This window comes from Muscardinus avellanarius (assembly GCF_963383645.1).
Source record: "Muscardinus avellanarius genome assembly, chromosome: 1".
NCBI lineage: Eukaryota > Metazoa > Chordata > Mammalia > Rodentia > Gliridae > Muscardinus > Muscardinus avellanarius.
In genome coordinates, this window is record NC_137786.1 from 88210639 (window position 1) to 88230867 (window position 20229).

The 20229-nt window shown below is 38.1% G+C and overlaps 1 pseudogene across 1 annotated transcript in view; it reads right to left on the reverse strand.

The window, feature by feature from the left end:
- LOC308271968 (N-alpha-acetyltransferase 35, NatC auxiliary subunit-like) overlaps nt 1-20229 on the reverse strand; it is a 53966-nt pseudogene that overhangs the window by 8173 nt on the left and 25564 nt on the right. The window contains exons 6-7 of the transcript in view: nt 7014-7078; nt 3164-3173 (exon numbers count right to left, since the gene is read on the reverse strand). The product of the transcript in view is annotated as an N-alpha-acetyltransferase 35, NatC auxiliary subunit-like (transcript). The remainder of the gene's footprint in view (nt 1-3163; nt 3174-7013; nt 7079-20229) is intronic.

Sequence of the window (20229 nt, forward strand, 5' to 3'; positions counted from 1 at the left end):
CACTATGCCAAATATACATACACTATACCAAAGATTTATATAAGGTAAGATCTGAGAAAGGGGTTTTTATTAACAGAAAATAGAACATTTTAAATAAACAGAGTAGCATGTGCAAAATACAGATAATAAAATACCTCATGTGCCTAGAAAGGAGTAAGTAACTAAAATGTGGGGTACATGGATAAAATTCTAAAGAAATGAGATAAGAATATCCAGGTGAGGTCTTGAAATTCCAATTAGAATAATGTAAAATTTATCTAAAAATAATCTGCATAGTGACTTGATAAAATATTTATGTAAGAAATACAGTTGTATAGGCAGCATAAAATAAAATTTTAAGAAGGGAAGAGGAAACAAGTTGAAAATGGGCCTTCACTATTTGGCCTGGCTTTTATTAATGCCATTATATTTGTATTCCATGCCGTTTCTCATCTACAGAAACAAAGTTCTCCTTTTGATATTGTAATTAAATATTTTTTCATGGAACACGATGTTTGTGGGAATATGTTTTGGCATCTAGTGAGTAGCTCATTTAAACATAATAAAATAATATTGATGCCAACATGTCATCTCAGTGAATGTCATATCTATATTTTCAGAGAATAATACATATATAAAAATATAAAAGTTAAATTAACAGATATAAGCCAAGTACAGTGGCACACAGCCATAAACCCAGGATTTTGGAGTCTGTGATAGGAGGAATGCAGCTACATGGCCAGCCTCAGGAACTTAGGGAGGCCCTCTACTTCAGTGAGACCCTGTTTCAAAATAAAATAGGGCTTGGGGTATAACTAAGAGATAGAATGCTCCTGGGTTCTATAACCAGTACCACAAAAATAAATTCATTAATTAAACATTTTATTAAAAGAAAGAGAAAACCCGGTATCTGTCTCTGACACTAGCCAAGTTTTTGGCAATGCCACTAAAGCAAGGCTGGTCCTGTTTTCATTATGTCAAAAATAATTTAATTGGAAGATATTTATTTATTTATTTATTTATTCAATACTGGGGATTGAACTCAGGGACATTTTACCTTCAAGCTACACCCCCAGCCCTATTTTTATTCTTTATTTTGAAACAGGTTCTTACTAATTTGCAGGGGGCCTGAGTAGGTGAGGCTAATTGCAAACCTGCGATCCCTGCCTCAGCCTCACAAGTAATGGGATTACAAGTATGTGTCACCACCCCAGGCTAAAAGACTCATATTTAAATTGAATACTGTATGGTTATTTTCTTAAGTCCCTCAGCAGAAAATTCTAAAGATCAAATTAACTGGCTTCTCATACAAAATATTTTACTTTACCCAAATAGCAGAACAGAAATCCTTAGCATTACTCTCAAATGTCTGATCTTTAAATTTGTTGGCAAAGAAATTAGGCTGTTTACGTTTCCAGGCTCTTAACTTTGCTGTGCCTAGATGTCAACAAGAAAAAGAATCTTATGACATGTTCAAATAAGTTTTAAAAAAGTAAAAATACATACACACTAAAAAATCAAATTTTCCCTGTAAAGGGAAGGGAGTTATTTATTTTAAAATAAAATAAAGTCAACACAATTAATTAAAACACATTTTTTTCTAAAATACCTCTGTTCTAGAGAGCATTCTGTGGTGATGAAAATGTTTCATACATCTACTATCCAGTACTGTATCCACTAGCTACTTATGGCTGGTATGTACTTAAAATGCAGTTTCCATGACTAATTTTTTTGGTAGTGGGAATCGAACCCAGGGATGTTCTACCACTGTGCTTCACCACTAGCCTTATTTAATTTATTTTTGAAATAGGGTTTCACTAAGTTTCTGAGGGTTGACTAAATTGCCAAGGCTGGCCTCAAACTTGCAATCCTCCTGTCTTAGTCTCCAAGTATTTCTATTACAGGCATGTGCCATCACACAATGTTTAGAACTAATTTTTAATTTAATTTATTAAAAATTTAAGTGGCTAATGTGTTTGCTAAATATCCCCAAAATATTAAAGAATAATTTCTTATTTTACTAAAAATAATTTATTCCAATAAAATATAAGATCAAGAGAAAATTTGATTTTACTGATTTTACATGTATTTTTGTTTCCACAATACTTTTTTTTTTTTTTTTTGCAGGTCTGGGGATGGAACCCAGAGGCATTTGACCTCTGAGTTATACCCCTGCCCTATTTTTTATTCTTTATTTTGAGACAGGGTTGCGGAGGACCTAAGTAGCTGAGGCTGTCCATGAACTGCGATCCTCCAGTCTCAGCCTCCCAAATACTAGGATGCGTCACCACGCCCAGCTCTCTACAATAATTTTAACAGTGATTTCATCTTTCAAAAATTATTTGAAGTAGTTTACAAATTAAATAATCTTAGGTAAAAATGTTCAAGTATTTTTCATCATACTTTTTTATATGGTGCTGGAGATTGAACCCAAAGGCATTCTACTTCTGAGCTGCACTTCTAGACCTATATTATTTTATTTTTATTTGAAAATAGGGTCTTGTTAGCTTTCTTAGGGCCTAATTTAGTTGCAGAGGCTGGCTTCAAACCTGTGAAGATCCTGTCTCAGCCTCTCATGTACTAAGCTTACAGGTGTAAGCCACCATATCTAGCTATTATCCTTCATTTATAAAAGACGATTATGAACTTGAGATTTAAAGCATTTTTAAAAGTTAAATAATGATCTGGGCACATGTGGCACATGCTTATAATCTATGTGAGAAGCTGAGACAGGAGTATCACACATTTGTGGCCAGTCTAAGCAATTTAATGAGACTCTTGGCAAACATTAAGACCCCATTTCAAATAAATAAATAGTAAACAATGAGCAACAAATAGGCATTCTAATAAGATTCTGGACCATAAATAAAATATTTAGCTACAGTATTGTTCTCTCTCTCTCTCTCTCTCTCTCTCTCTCTCTCTCTCTCTCTCTCTCTCTCTCTCTCAGATTGAGGCAGTTTCCTGCATGCTGGGTAATTGTTCTATTATTGAGCTATATTCCCATCCCACATAGTTTCATTTGTTCAAAACCACTGGCACATGACACTATATCTCTTTGATAGACCTCTACCAGCAGACATGGCATTTTCACAAGAAAACATAATTCAGACATGCTCTGAGAATGAGAACTGGGTGTAGAAATGACTGGCCTTTAGTGAATGAATTATATTTTTACATTTACCTGGTAGATTCTGTGGAAAACATAAAAGTGGTATTACTGTAGACCATGCAATGAGAGAGGAAAGAATAAAATCAAGTGTCCATATCTTCCGCCATATATTATTACTATCATCATTGGTTTGTCTTTAATAGAAAAAAAGGGAAAAAATCAGCTTGGGTATTTTTTAAATTGTTTAAATTTGTGCATTTTAGTTATGCACCTTGATCGGGTACAAGATGGTAAAGGCATACATACACAAATAACTCATTCAGCCCTTCCCCAATTCCCACCCCATTCCCTCTGCCCTCATCTTGGGTATTTAATTAAAAACAAAGAGAGAGAGAGAGAGAGAGAGAGAGAGAGAGAGAGAGAGAGAGAGAGAGAGAGAATAGTTTTTATTTTAATTTGTAATTTGTCACTATTATTTGTTGGTTTTTGTTAACACAGAGTAGTTATTAGTCTTTCTATTAATATTTCTATTTTGTCTTACAGGATCATAATTTTTTTCTTTTCCATTTCTTTGCACTACTTATGGAGTAAAAGTTTCTTGTATGTTATTTTTCTCCATCAGAAGACAATGCCTTTATCTAGGTATACTCCTACATGCTTATAATTCAAGTACTTGTGAGGCTGAGACAGGAGTATTATAGGTTCAGGACCAGCCTCAGCAATTTATAGAGATCCTTTCTGTTTCAAAATTTAAAAAAAAAAAATTAGGCTGAAGGTGTAGCTCAGAGGTAGAACCCTACTGAGTTCAATTTCTAATAAAACATAAATACACACACACACACACACACACACACACACACACACACGAGAGAGAGAGAGAGAGAGAGAGAGAGAGAGAGAGAGAGAGAGAGAGATGATGCCTTTAAGTCATTTCTTCTTATAAATCATTCCTGTTCCTTTAAATTATGGACCTATACCTTTTTGAAAGGCTTTGCCCTTTAAGTTGCACAACTGATCTTTTATATGGCATGTGACTTTTTAAATCACAAATACTTTAAAATCCCTTGCTTTGGGTCCCTACTTGGAGCTCTCAGAATCAGTTTAATCTTCTCAATGGCCTTTAGGATTATTTATTAGCCTCTCTGTCGCCTTCATTCCCTTCAGATTTTCTTGCTCTTCCTTTGCTTTTCACAGAGGTACATCCCCAGCCCTATTTTTTATTCTTTATTTTGAAACAGTGTCTCACTAAGTTTAGGAGGAACTCACTAATTAGCTGAGGCTGGCCCCAAACGTGTGATCCTTCTGTTTCAACCTTCCAATTATGGGATTACAAGCATACACCACCATGTTTGACTCACTGACTTTATTTCTTTAAAAAAAATACTGAGAAATGGTATATCCAGCTCATATAATAGTTCCATTACTAGCTTTTTGAGTAATCTTCAAACTGATCCCTATAGTGGTGGTTTTCTCTCTTTTGCTCTATTTTTTTCTTAGTGACTTAGAATTTTCAGCATTCTTTAGTCAATGTTGAATTCATGACTTTAAGAAAAATTTTAAAAGTCATAGAGTTATTTTGTATTATTTAGTAAAGAAATAGGAACCTCAGTTTTTGAAAAGCTGGTTTCTCATAGCTGAGTGTATTATAATAGTAGTTCATAAAGCTTGTCTTTCATACAATATGGAAAATGTTAACAATTTTATTCACTGCTAAAAATAACTTCTTATTCATGCCTAACATTATTCAGAAATATGAATTCCAACTGGCAATGACATAGGATGGCAATCTTCATTTCTATTTTCCACTTGTCATATAAATCTGAGTGTGTCACTACCAGAGATTTTAAATCCAGATTACTTTTAGGGCTATATTGTTGGGGGTTATGACCACCACCCCTAAAGTTTGAGGTGGCAGGGGTCTGGAGAAAGGTGAGTGTGCTGTCCATCCATTCCCCAGCCTTCACCCCCAGAGACAATGAGATGTGACAGGGAACCAAGTCAAAGCAGGAACTCATTTATTGTACTTGTGAGATTTCTTATAAAGCATTAGACCGCAAACAGGGATTTCCAATAGGGGAGTAGCTGGGCCAATCAGCTTAAAGGCCACATTTATCACGCAGACTTCTATCCATTACTCTTACTGCGATCCATGTATTGTGCATGCACTGATCACACATGCAATGACACTTTTCTTCCAATCAAGAGAGGCCAGGACATATTAGGCCATTTCTGGCCCCTCCTTGGGCTCTTCCATTTGGCGCCATCTTTAGACATGTGCCCTTCATTTCCTCCTTTTTATTTCATTTGAGTCACCTTTGGTTAGGTAGGCTCTCAGAGCACCTTGGATTAGGTAGGTCTAATGAGGAGGGGGAGTTGGCAGCTTGTCATAATGGTACCGGAAGGTCATAAGTTGTATTTCCTCAGTTTTGGCTTTTATTAGCCTAATGAACTTATTTATGAGGCAGGGCATAAAATACACTCCAGGATAACAATGATACAAGGCCCTAACAGAGTAGATATTAATGTGGTTAGCCAGGGGTCCAATCAAACCACTGCTCATACCATGTTTGTGATTTTTCTCAGATTTATATAACCTCAGTCCCCACACTTTACCAGTGTCCCACCCAGGGCTGTTTTCTTTTTGAGGTGAATTGTACTTTAACAGGGTTACATTGATATTTTGTACATCTTCCATACAGGGGATTTGCTGATAAAGGTGGTAGCAAGACTTTATTAACTTTGATTGGTCCTTTTTGTTGAACCCAATACTCAGTTCCGGTATGTTCACATTCCCAGGAGGCACAATACTACACATTTGCCCCTCCACAATCACTTACTGCCTCGGCAGAATGGTTACTGCCTGGGCATATATGAAATGGAGTTTGTGATAGGCTGTATCATTTTAAGACATATGAATAACCTGGTTCAGTGGGATTTTTGGTGTGTGGTACAGTGCATCCTTTGCCTTTTCCCTCATATTCTGGTCATCCTTGATGTTAAGGTGTCCAGTCTCAAATGTCCCATGAACCCATAGCCAAGTCGCATAAATCAAAATAGAGGTTGGGCCACTATGTCCCCCATGTAGCTGTTTGTGTTGTATTGTTGACCACATTGCCTGTTGCTGAGTTGATTAACATCCAGATGACTTTCTGGGGTTGATGTGGATTGATTACCATTAATAGAATGGGAGCCACAAGATGAACTGAGATCATTATCAGGAAGGGTAGCCACTCTGCTGATTTTGGATTCCTCATTCTTTTTTGGAGAGTCTGTAATATGAATCATAGAAAATGTCTCCTCAAGGGCAGCAAACCCTTGGTTATATTTTAAGAATGACTTATTTTTATTTCTCTTTTTATTTTTATTTTTCAGTTTATTAATTACATTATGGATACACCATTCCTTCTTTTTTTCCTTTTTGTTTTTTACCTCCCCTGTGGGTGACATCCTGTAACAAATTTTGAGGAGAGAATGTAATGTTTCTGGCCAGTATCCATATGGGTGTTGTTTCTCCCATAGAGAACACACAGCCAAACTCTCTGCCCATTTTCAATAAGGGGTATGGACCTCGCCAATGATGAGTGAGAGGATCTCTCCAGCATACTTCTGCTTGAGGTTTGGGGCATATATATCCCCAGTGTTTTTGAAATCTCGATTCAGATTGACCTTTTTGCAAATTTAAAATATTAATAGTAAACAAGGCCAAACACAATTGCTGATGGGGACCAATTCCCCCTTTTTGTTTTTGTAGATATTCTTTAAGATTTAAATGATTTCTTTCAACAATAGCTTGTCCCTGTGGATCCTTAGTCTAAAGGCTTACCCTCTATGTCAAATTTAGACCTGTAATCTTTTTTCCAATGAAATTCCTTCCTATATCATGGTCCAATTTTCTCCAGGCATTAAGCCCAGTATGTCTCACCTGCTCTCCATAAGGAGGGGGCAAAGTGGCCTGTTGTGCTCCCGCAGAATATAAATCCGCAGTCCCTGAGAGCACACCATAAGAAATAGATCAGGTGTCAGCAGGACCTGTAAGTGCTGCTTCTCTTGGTCACCATCTTCCCGGAACCAGAATTCAGAAATTTGATATCCAATATGATCAAATGCATTAGAAATAGAATCAGAGAAATTGTATGGTGTATAAAAGAACATATCAATAAAAATTGAAGCCCTACATGAAACCAAAAAGAGGTTCTCAGCAAAATGAAGGTGACAATAAATAAAATAAATTCTCAAAAGAACCACCTGCGGCACACTAGGCCATATAGAAAATAAAATCTTATTTTTAGAAGGCAGCTTACTCAAAACTGACCAAACAGTCAACAATATAGAGAAGAGAATATAGTGACACAACCAGAAAATTCAAGAAATATGGGGTACTATGTGATGACCTAATTTATTATCTATAGGCATTGAAGAAACTCTAGAAGAATAACTCAAGGGAATTAGAAAACTCTTCTGAGAAAAAATGTCAGAGAATTATCCAAACATAAAAGACAAGATGAACATCCACATATAAGAGACTTTCAGAACCCCAATATGACAAAAAAGAACTGCTACACAACACATAGTAATTAAAATGACTAATTAAAAGTCAAAGAAAGATGTGTGTGTGTGTGTGTGTGTGTGTGTGTGTGTGTGTGTGTGTTTTATACTGGGGATTAACCCTTATATTCTACCTCTAGGCTACATTCCAAGACCTATTTTATTTTTTTTTTTTCTTTGAAAACAGGGTGTCTTAAGCCAGCGAGGCTGGCTTCAAACCTGTGCGATTCTCCTGTCTCTTCTTCACAAGCACATGGATTACAAGCATGTGCCACCATGCCCAGCCAAAGAAAGAATCTTAAACATAATGAAAACAAAAGAAAAAGGACATTCAGGAGGGAAAAATAAGAATAATTCCTTTTTTCTCAACCTAAATCACAAAAGCCAGGAGGGCCTGGTATGATGTACTACAAACATTTTTTTTTCATTTTTAATGGTGCATTATAATCATACATTTTAATGGGTACAAGATGGTGAAAGCATACATGCATACATCAACTAATTAGCCCTTACCTTATTCCTGCCCCATTTTCTCCCCCTCCTTTCTTCTCATGTTTGGCTTAGTGATTGACATTGATATGTTTGTTAAAGATCATCATGTGCATTAGAGAATTTTTCTCTTCCCCCCTCCCATTCCCTCAGTTAAGTCACCTTATTTGCTCATCTATAGCATAACCTTATTCATCTAGAGTTCTTCCTATGACCCATTTTCTCCCTAGCTTCTGCATATTAGGGAGAGCATCCAATTTTTTTATTTTTTGTGACTGCCTATCCTCACTTAGCCTAATGTTCCAGTTTCATCCATTCCCCTCTAAATGACATAATTGTGTTTTGCTTTATGGGTAAGTAGAATTCGATTGTGTACACATCTCATAGTTTTGTAATCCATTATATGTCGATGGACATCTTAGCTGATTCCATGGTTTGGCAATGGTGAATCGTGCAGCTATGAACATAGATACACGTGTATTAGTTTGGTAGTTTGATTTCCATCCTTTTGAGTAGATACCCAGCAGTAGTATTCCTGGATCATGTAGTAAGTTTGTTCCCATTCTTCTGAAAATTCTCTATACTCTTTTCCAAAGTGGTTGCACTAATTTGTCATCCCACCAACAATGTATTAAGAATTCCCATTTCACTTCCTCATCAGCATTTGTTGTTTTTATTTTGAATGATTGCAATTCTAGTTGGAGTTAGATGAAATCTCAGTGTAGTTTTGATTTGCATCTCTCTGATTGCTAGTGATGTTGAGCATTTTTTCATGCATTTATTGGCTATTTGAATTTCTTCTTTTGTTAAGTGTTTATTTAGTTCACTAGCCCATTTTTTATTCAGTTATTTGTTTTCTTAGTGCTGAGTTTCTTGAGTTCTCTGTGTATTCTAGATATTAGTCCTCTATCAGAGGAATAGATGGCAAAAATCTCCCATTCTGTTGGCTCTCAGTTGAGTTTCTTGATAGTTTCCTTTGCTGTATAGAAACTCTGCTGATTATTACAATCCCATGGATTGATTTGTCTTTAAATTTCTGTGCCTTTTGGATCTTGTTGAAAAATTTTTTATTTGTGCCTCTGTGTTGCAGTGTTGGACCTATGCCCTCCTCAAGGAGTCTCAAAATCTTTGGTCTAATATCCAAGTCTTTGATCCATCTTGAATTGACACTTGTGCAAGGTGAAAGAAGGGGGATTTTCCCAATTTTCTATAAGTGGTTAACTTGTTTTTCCAATAGAATTTGTTGAATAGACTATCATTTTTTGCAGTGTATGTTTTTGGCCATTTGTCAAAAATCAATTGGCTGTAAGTGTGTGGATTTGTGTCTTAGTCTTCTATTCTGCTCTATTGGTCAATGTATTTGTTTTTGTGCTAATATGCTATTTTTATTACTATGGCTTTATAGTATAAAGTCAGTTATTGTGATTCCTCCTGCATAGTTTTTGTTGTTGAGAATTACTTTTGCTATTTTGGGGTTTTTTTGTTGTTGTTCCAAATGAATTTAAGGCCTGATTTTTCTGTGTCTATGAGGAATGACCTTGGTAATTTAGTAGGTATTGCATTTAATCTCTATGTCATTTTTGAAAGTGTGACCATTTTGATTATTTTAATCCTGGCTATCAATGAACATGACAGATCTTTTCATCTTATAAGGTCTTCTTCAATTTCTTTTTTCATTGTTTTATAATTTTCTGTGAAGATTCTTCTACCTCCATAGTTAAGTTTATTCTTTAGTATTTTATTTTTTGTGAAATATCCTGAGAGGAAGTGTTTTCTGTATTTCTTTCTCAGGGTATTTATGCTTAGCATACAGAAAAGCTTCTGATTTTTTAAGATTGATTTTTTTTATCCAAACACCAGGATGAATTTGTCGATCAATTCTACAATTCTTTTGCTTGAGTTTGCTGGTCTTTGAAGTATAGTATGTCATCTGCAAATAATGAAAGTTTGAGTTCTTCTTTTCTTGTTTGTATTCTTTTGATTTTCTTTTCTTGCCTTATTGCTCTGGCTAGAGTCTCAAGTCCTATACTGAAAAGAAGTGAAAATAGACATCTTTTCTTGTACCTGTTTTTAGGAAAAATTTTTGCAGTTTTTCTTCATTAAATATGATGTTGGATGTGGTCCTATTTAGATTGCCTTTATGATGTTGAGGTATGTTCTTCCTAATCCAACTCTCTGTAGTGCTTTAAACATAAATGGAGGTTAGATTTTATCAAATTCTTTTTCAGTGTATATTGAGATGATCATATAATTTTTTGTCTTTGGTATGTTTATGTAATGAATTACATGGATTGATTATTGTATGTTGAACCAGCATAGCATCCCTGAGATAAATCCTACCTGATGGTGGGGTATGATTTTCTTGATGTGGTTTTGAATGTGTGTTGCCAGTATTTTGTTTAGCAGTTTTCTTTTTTTAATCCAAGTTCATCAAATATAGAGGCCTGTAGTTTTCCTTCTTTGAGCTATCTTTATTTAATTTTGGTAGGAATGCAATGTTGACCTCAAAGAATGTATTTGGGAGAGTTTCAGAGTTTTTTCTATTTCACTAAATAGATTGAGGAGTTTGGTATTAAATTTTCTATAATTTTTTTATAAAATTAATTTGGGAAACCATCTGGTCCTGAGCTTTTCTTTGATGGTAGGTTCTTTTATGCTGCTTTAATCTCTTTGATTGCTCTTGGTTGGTTTCATTTTTTAATATCTTCTTGACTCAGTTTAGAAAGGTTTTATTTATTTAGAAAGTTGTCCATTTCTTCCAGATTTTCTATTTTGTTGGAGTATACTTTTTAAAGTAGTTTCTGATAGTCCTCTGTATTTTTACACTGTATGTGGTAATACCTTATTTTTCACCTCTTATCTTTATAATAGTGGTTCCATCTCTAATTTTTTAAGTTGGCTAGTGGCTTATCATATTGTTAATTTTTTTGAGAAAAGAGCTTCTGTTTTTGTTAATTTTCTACTTTATTCTCTATTTTGTTGATTTCTGATTGGATTTTAATAATTTCCTGTCATTTACTAGCTTTATTAGCTAGCAGCAAAGTTTATCTATTTACATTCTTTGTCTCCATGTGAATGCATCATACTGGGGATACAAGTTTGGACTCTATGATTGACAATTTGATATTCAGCAATGGTAATACTAAGCTCCCAGTGAGTACACTTGGTGGGAGATTGGCCTTTCTGAGAAATTTTTCATGTTTCTATTTTCATGCAAAGTAAATTCTTGTCGTTATGGCTATGTTTTACATGGGCTCATTGAGAAAGAACTGGGATTAGTTAGAAATGGAGGGGGAACAACTGAAAGTAAGAACATGGGTTATCAGATAAGTCTTCTTGTCCAACTGATTTGAAGGATTCCTTCAAATTAAATGTTATCTTTATATATCCCTTCTAAGAGTCATCAACATGTTACCCTTGTCACCTATTTTCTTGTCTTATTCTAAGTTCTTGACTATACAAACAAATTGAATCAGTATAGAATCAAACCTCAGGCCATATTTCCATCTATGCTAAGGAGAAAACTAACTTAAATTTCTACACAGTAGGACAATTTACTACATTTTAAAGCCACTCTTGAGTATGACTATAATGTAGTGGCCACTTTTTTTTAAACATTAACACTTTCAACCATTTCCTTTTGTCTTGAAATGTTCCCTGGTACTGTTAAAATAAGCCATATTATCTAATGGTCTTTAAAATTATTTTTGTCATTCAAATGATAAATAGTACAATCACTTAATTTCTCAAAGCCTTGATCTGCAATGCAGTTCTAAAACCTGCAATCATTTTAGTACCTATGTCTAAGTTACCTCCAGCAAAGACATTATTAGTGTACAGAAATATGCAAAAAAATTCTGGAATCTTCTTGCTATATATGATGCTATTTCTTGTATGTATCCTGGTATGAAATAGATATATGTATACTAGGTAATTTGAAGACAGAGTGATAAAGAAATCTTCTAGTAGTGTTGTCCAAGTTGAGGGAAATAAATAAGGTAATGTACAAAATTCTTGGAGTAGCAAACTGTCACTACAGGCCTTAATATCAAGTGGAATAGTTCTTTATAAATGGAGAGGACTGTCTAAAGGAAGCCATGGCTTTCAGAAGAGGAACAAAACCAGTCTGGAACAACCCCTTAGGAGTAAAGTGGGAAGAGCACCTGACATAGCCTTAATCTGCTCCTGTTTCTTCATCTGCTGGTGCCTTTCACTGGACAAACCTAGATGAAATCAGACTACAGAAGAGTATACTGAGTCTGTCATTTTAATCCAAATGAGTATTCTTGGGAGAGAAGAGTGGAGAGAGTTTTAGAATGATGAAGAGTTAACTTAGGGACTCTCTCTCTCTCTCTCTATATATATATATATATATATATAGCACACAGCTTATTACCTGTCTCTTTATCTTCATTTTTACTGATACTTGTCTAGCATCTATCAATATTTGGCTCAGGTAGCAACCAAAATCACTTGGCAGAAGAGACAGTGGGAGAACTTCAAGGTCCCATCTGAAAATATAAATAACTATGGCGCTATTTGACACATTGATAAAAAATAAAATGGATTGTCTTGTCTCAGTTTTTATTAGTTTTATCTTTATATAAACTAGAATTTCTGAAGTGGAAGTTGAATTTTATGTTTCCTTGCAGTGGTAGTAATAGCTCCTTAACTTCATTATTTCAGTGACAGAATAAGAAAAAACAAGGATGAGTCACTAATGTACTACTTCCCCATGTATAATTAAAACACAAACTTTATATGTATATGGAAAAATAACAAAGATTAAAGCAGAAGTGAATGAACAAAAGAATACAAAATTTTAAGAATTTCAAACTATTAAATTAATATAGAAAAAGATAAGATTCAAATAACAAAAATTAGAAATGAGATAGAGATATATCATTCACTTTTGTCTGTATTTTTCTAAACTTGTGTCTGTTATGGTTAGATACTTAATGTCCCCTGCAGAGCTCATATAATAATATTTAGAGTTGACACAATTAAGCCATGAGAGTCATAATCCCATCAGTGGAAAAGTCTTGTGATAGATTTATTGGGTGTTAACCTAGACTATTGGTTGGGTATGGCAGGCAAAGGTGGATCCATGGCAGTGTCACCTAAGAAACTGCTTTTGTCTTTGAATTTCCTTTCCTGAGAGTTCTCTCTTGCTTCTGGCCTCCATGATGTGAGAGCAGAACCTTGCTTTCTCCCTTTCTCTGCTTCCTACCACCATGCCCTGAGATCCACAGACACTGGCCTCAGGTGGAATGACCATAAATTTTCACAAACTGTGAGAAAATAAAATTTTCTTCCTCTAAATTTTGTGGTTAGTAGTTTTAGGTTACAGCAGTGAGAATGCTGACTCAATTGACATCATAGATATCACAGAAATCACAGAAAAGGGGTCAGTATTGGTATGTAAGTCTGATCATGTGTTTCATGATTTCAAATGGAGGCCCTAGAAACCTGGGAATTTGTGGCAGGGTCAGAATCTCTGCAAGCAGGCCCATATGGGAAAATTTGTGAAGCTAAGATTGAAAAAAATAAAACCCTGAAATTTAGAAATGCCAGAATGTGAAAAGGCTAAAAGCTGCAAGCCATTGATCTAGGCTGGATGAAAAAGTATGCTGCCCATTATAAATAACCAGGCCACAAGGCCACGGTTGCTAAGATCTGTTGGAGATCTCATCTCACCACCATGTGGTCCAGATTCTAAAAATAGAGCTGCAGGATTAAATTCTTGCCCTGCTGAATTTTGATCTGTTTTAGTTCCATTCTTTTATTATGGTATTAGTCCTCTCTTCTGGAATATAATTATTTACTCTGTGCTACTGTACATTGGACACATGTAACTTACATTTTATTTACTTATTTTTTTTTATTTTGCAGGGGCTCACAGCCAAGAGTTTACCTGAGTCTCAGAGGAGTCTTTGGAATTTGGGACTTTTGAGCAATTTTGGAGTTGTTGACACTATGGGAACTCTTGGAGATTGATTAAATTCATTTTTAATTCTGAAATGAGAATGAGCTCTTGAAGGGCCAGTCCTGGAATTGTCATATATAGAATATTCCCTGAAGAGCTTATGTTAAAAGTTGAGGCAATTAAGCCTTAAGGGTTATAGTATCATCAGCAAATAAGTCCATTGTAATGAATTTATTAGATGGTAACCTATGTAGCTGGAGTGTGGCTGGAGAAGGTGGGTCCCTGGAGGTGTGCTCTTAGGAATTGTGATTGTGCCTTTGAGTTCCCTTGTTTGCTTACTTACTTTTTCTCAGAAGTATTATTCTCCATGGTTTTACCTATTGGTGCTCCAATTATATAACCCATACCATATCCTATTACTGGAAAGAATTCAGCAAAACCTATAAAATAAATACTGAACATGAGACAACTTTGTAAGCCAGCTTTGCCATACAATGCTAATAACTCATTTAAAATAATTATTTATAAAAGATTCTTATAGCATTCTGTATTAGTTACTATTCTCCAGAGAAAATGCATAAAAGACAATCATGTAGTCTGTTACATATACAGTTGTTTTGATCTATTTACAACATATGCTGTGTGATTTTTTTTTGATTGAATAATTTGTGACATTTAAACACACTTGAGGTGATAGTTAAAAACAGTACCAGCATTTGATCCAGTTCCATCTCAACTGTCTTAAACCTGGACATTTTAGGTGTTTAGCAAAGGTCTGTTATGTGGAAGAAAGTAAATGTATGAAATAATAAATGTATGATAATAATGAGTAATGAGTAATTCTTTTCTTGACTGAGTAAAGATTAAAAATGCAAAATCCACACTTTTGATAACTGAAAATTGCCAATTGTTTTGCAGTACTTTATCATATTGGCTGTCTTGTCTTTCTTGGGATTTTAGTTAGCTGATAAATGAATATATTATACACTTTAGTGTGTTTTAGTTGGGATTTTACATGTAGATATAAATGTAGATATAAACATGAGTATTTTTTACTTTATTAATTTGGCTTTTCTTACTTCTGGGGAAAATTATTACTTGAGTACAAAATAACATTTGCTTATAAATTGCTTTCACATTAAGTATACATAAACAATTTTACATTCTTCTTCTAAAATAATAACTATACAACCCTGTTGGTCTACCAGATGATCTACCAACATCAGAATCTATTAAAACATAAAAAATAGATTATTCTGAGATATATTTAGGATTATTATTTGTGATACAGTAACATAAGACACTCTAAATAGGAGAGACTACACTATGTTCAATTGATTAGTGTAACATTTCTCACCTTCTATGAAGAACCTCATTATGTTTTCAAACATGAGCAAAGTATCAAAGTCCTCCCCAAAGATATAGTTAATGTATGTAAAGAACTTTGCCCATTGTTGATTTTCTTTAGCACCACACTGAATCTAGTACACAAGAGTCATATAATAATGTCCTTAATTGGTAAGAGGCAACCACTCCTGATTCACATCCTCACAGTTTAAAAATACAACTACTCTGGTAATTTAATTCAAGAATTCAAGTTTCCCCTTGAAAAATAAACTTTAGTCTATACAGCTTGACATGAATAGATTATAAATAGGTCAGTAGAGAGAAAAAAAAGCAGATAACTGGAAATGGTGGCACATGCTTGTAATCCCAGCACTCAGGAGACTGAGATAGGAGGATCTCGGCCTCAGCTACTACTTAGTGAGGCTCTTTGCAACTCAGTGAGACCTTGTTTTCAAGTAAAGAATAAAAAATAGGGCTGTGTAGCTCAAAGGTAGAATGTTTCTGGGTTCCATCTCTAGTACCACACACACACACCTACACACACACACACACACACACACACCCACACACACACAAGCAGGTGAGAGAACAGTTTTTTATTGCTTAAAACTGCATTTTTATTTTGTTCTCTATATTCTCAGTGACATTCAGATGTCATGAATTCCAAATCACAAATAGCTCCTCAGAATTCAGTAGTTCAGTATGGGATTTTTAATGTGTTCTCATGGTTTGTTTTGTTTTGTTGTAGTGCTAAGATTGAACCCAGGGCCTCACGCAGGATAAGCACGGTTTTATCACTGAGCTCTATCCTCAGCCACTAGTGTCATATTAAAATTAAGCATACAAATTATAATTTATTAATGTTATCACAGGGCCAATAGTTTGTACTTTTATATAAAATATGCACACATAAAGACAGATGGTCAATAATATTAGAGAAAGGGTAGCCTTACCTAGATACCTCCCAGATAAATGTGTGGGAACACTGTCATCAATATAAGTTATCCCAAGAATATACAGAGGCATTCCTGCTAATCCCTGAAGAGCCTGTCCAATGATGAAGAGAGTTATATATTTGCGTTCATATGATCCACGCTTCAGGCAAGGAATGCTTTTCTTCAAGTCACACATATCTTTCAAAATCAATGATAATTTTGTTAATTTAATTCAAAGCTAAAGTTTACAACAAATATGCATTATTTTTAGCAAATATTTTCCTCCTTCAAAATATTGCCACCATTTTGTTTTTGTCTTTCATTTACTAGTTAATTTACTAATAAATATCAATTATATATACATATATATGTAATAAAATCAATTATATACTCAGGAAAATGTCATGACAAAATAAAATTTCTGGGAATAGACAGACACACTATAAACACAAGTATAATATGTAGGAAGAGATTGACATACTCTAAACTAAAATATAAATGTTCATGAATTATTGTTTGCATACATACATGGCATGTCTCCAGGTTGATTTTATACATATTTAAAAATATAATAAATATGTATACACATGTACAAACAATTACCTCTTGGGTATTATTTTAAACCCAGGGCATAATACTTCTGAGCTACACCTCCAGTAATTTTGCCATTTTTATTTTTAAATAGGGTCTCTCCAAGTTGCCGAGGGTCCTGTTAAGTTGCTGAGGTTGGCATCAACCTGTGTTCCTCTTTTCTTAGCCTCTCTAGTATTTGGATTATAGGCATTTGATTTTTCTCTTAATTTTGCATTCTGTTTCTCTGACTTTTGACCACAGAATACAAGTATTTACAATGTTCTGGATTATCTGAATTATCACAATTTACCTTTTTATATTATTCTATGTCCATTTTTTAGCTAAGTTTCAGAGGGCCTCACTAAGTAGCTGAGGCTGTTCGTGAACCGCAATCCTCTAGTCTCAGCCTCCCGAATGCTGGGATTACAAGTATGCACCACCACGCCTGGCTAAGACTAAGAATAAAAACATGAATTATACTAGCATATATCTGTGCTGAATGGATTTATTTTATTTTTAATACATTTTTATTGGTGCATTGTAGTCAAACATCACAATAAATTACATGACTTGTGAGGGTATATAAGCACACATCCAATTAGCCCCTATCCCCTCCCTGACCCATTCCCTCCCCCTCAATCCCATGCTTGATTTGGTGATTAACATTGATTCATTTGTTTACATATATCCTGTGTTTTGAAGAGATTCCATCTTGCCCCATCCCATCTCCTCTGATTGGTCATCTTAATTGCTCTTCCATGGGGCTCTTTCTTCAACAAGATCTCCTCTCATTACCCATTTCTTCCTAGTTTTTGCATATTAGGGAAAGCATCTGAATTTCTGTTTTCTGCATGTTTCTCTATGAATGCTGTATTGCAAGTTTCGATCCCACTCCTGAAGGCCCTGGCACTGGCCTGGCACCCCAGCAGACTCTGATCCTGGACTCGCTGATTCAAGCACCGGCCTTGCCTCATGGCAGGCCCCGATCATGGCTTTGCTGACCCCGGCTCCAGCCTTACCCCTCGACAGGCTCCAATCCCGGCCTCAGAAGCCCCAGCACCGGCCTTGCCTCACGACAGGCTCCGATCCTGATCTCGCTGGTCCCGTCACTGGCCCAACTCCTCAACAGGCTCCAGTCCCGGCCTTGGAGGACCCAGCACTGGCCTTTCCTCACTGCAGGCCTCAATCCCGACCTTGCTGGCCCCAGCACCAGCCTAACCCCTCAGCAGGCTCCGATCCAGGGCTTGGAGGCCCTCGCACTGGCCTTGCCTCACAGCAAACTCAGATCCTGGTCTTGCTAGCCCTGGCACCAGCCTCACCCTTTGGCAGGCTCCAATCCTTGCATTGGAGGCCCCAGCACCAGCCTTGCCACACAATAGGCTCCAATCTTGATCCCAGTATGCCCAGCACCAGACTCACCCCTCGGCAGGCTCTGATCCTGGCCTCAGAGGCCTCAGTACTGGCCTTGCTTCACAGCAGGCTTCAGTCCTGATCTTGCTGGCCCAGCAATGGCCTAAGCCCTCAGCACGCTCTGATTCCAGATTCAGAGGCCTCAGCACTGGCCTTGCCTCATGGTAGACTCCAATCCCTTCCACACTAGCACTGGCTCCAGACTCACCACTCAGCAGGCTCCGATCCTGGCCTCAGAGGCCCTAGCACTGGTCTTGCCTCACGGCAGGCTCTGGTCCTCGTCTCACTAGCCCCAGCACTGGCCCAACCCCTCAGCAGGATCTGATCTTGGCCTTGGAATCCCCAGCACTGGCCTTGTCTCAAAGCAGGCTCTGATCCCAGTCTTGCTGGCCCTGGCACTGGCATAACCCCTCAGCAGGCTTCGATCCTGTCCTTGGAGGCCCCAGCACTGGCCTTGCCTCATGGCAGGCTCCGGTCCTGGTCTTGCTGGCCCCAGCACCGGCCTAACACTTTAGCAGGCTCCAATCCCAGCCTCAGAGGCCCCAGCACCACCCTTGCCTCATGGCAGTCTCCAATCCCGGCCTTGCTGGCCCCGGCACTGGCCTCACCCCTTGGCAGGCTCTGATCCTGGCCTCGAAGGCCCCAGCACGGGCCTTGCCTCACAGCAGGCTCCAGTCCTGGTCTTGCTGGCCCAGCAATGGCCTAAGCCCTCAGCATGCTCTGATTCCGGAGTCAGAGGCCTCAACACTGGCCTTGCCTCATGGTAGACTCCAATCCCTTCCACACTAGCACTGGCTCCAGACTCACCCCTCAGCAGGCTCCGATCCTGGCCTCGGAGGCCCTAGCACTGGTCTTGCCTCACGGCAGTCTCTGGTCCTCATCTCACTAGCCCCAGCACTGGCCCAACCCCTCAGCAGGATCCGATCCCAGGCTTGGAGGCCTCAGCACTGGCCTTGCCTCACAGCAGGCTCTGATCCCAGCCTTGCTGGCCCTGGCACTGGCATAACCCCTCAGCAGGCTCCGATCCTGGCCTTGGAGGCCCCAGCACTGGCCTTGCCTGACTGCAAGCTCTGGTCCTGGTCTTGCTGGCCCTAGCACCAGCCTAACACCTCGGCAGGCTCTGATCCCAGCCTCAGAGGCCCCAGCACCGGCCTTGCCTCATGTCAAGCTCCAATCCCGGCCACACCAGCCCTGGCTCTGGACTCACCCCTCGGTAGGCTCTGATCATGGCCTCAGAGGCCCCAGCACCAGCCGTGCCTCACGGTAGGCCCTGACTCTGGTCTCACTGGCCCCGGCACCAGCCTTACCCCTTGGCAGGCTCCAATCCCTGCCTCAGAGGTCCCAGCTCTGGCCTTGCCTCACAGCAGGCTCAGATCCCAGCCTTGCTGGCCCCAGCATTGGTCTCACCCCTCAGAAGTCTCTGATCCTGTCCTCGGAGGCCCTAACACCAGCCTTGCCTCACAGCAAGCTTCAATCCTGGCCTTGCTGGCCCAGGTTCCAGGCTCACTGCTCGGTAGGCTCCCATCCTGGCCTGGGAGGCTCCAGAACCAATCTTGCCTCATGGCGGGTCACAACCCTGGCCAGTTTGGCCCTGGCATTGGTCTCATTCCTCGGCAGGCTCCGATGTTGACCTCAGAAGCCATAGCGCCAGCCTTGCCTAATAGCAGCTCCTGATCCTGGCCTCACTAACCAGGCCACTGGTCTCACCCCTTGGCAGTCTCCAATCGCAGCCTCAGAGGCCCCAGCATGAGTCTTGGCTCATGGCTGGCATCGCTGGCTCTATGATCAGGCTTACCCCTCAACAGGCTCCAATCTCAGCCTCGGAGGCACCAGCACTGGCCTTGCCTCACAGCAGCCCCGGTCCCAGCCTTGCTGGCCCTGGCATGAGCCTAACCTCTCAGCAGGCTCTGATC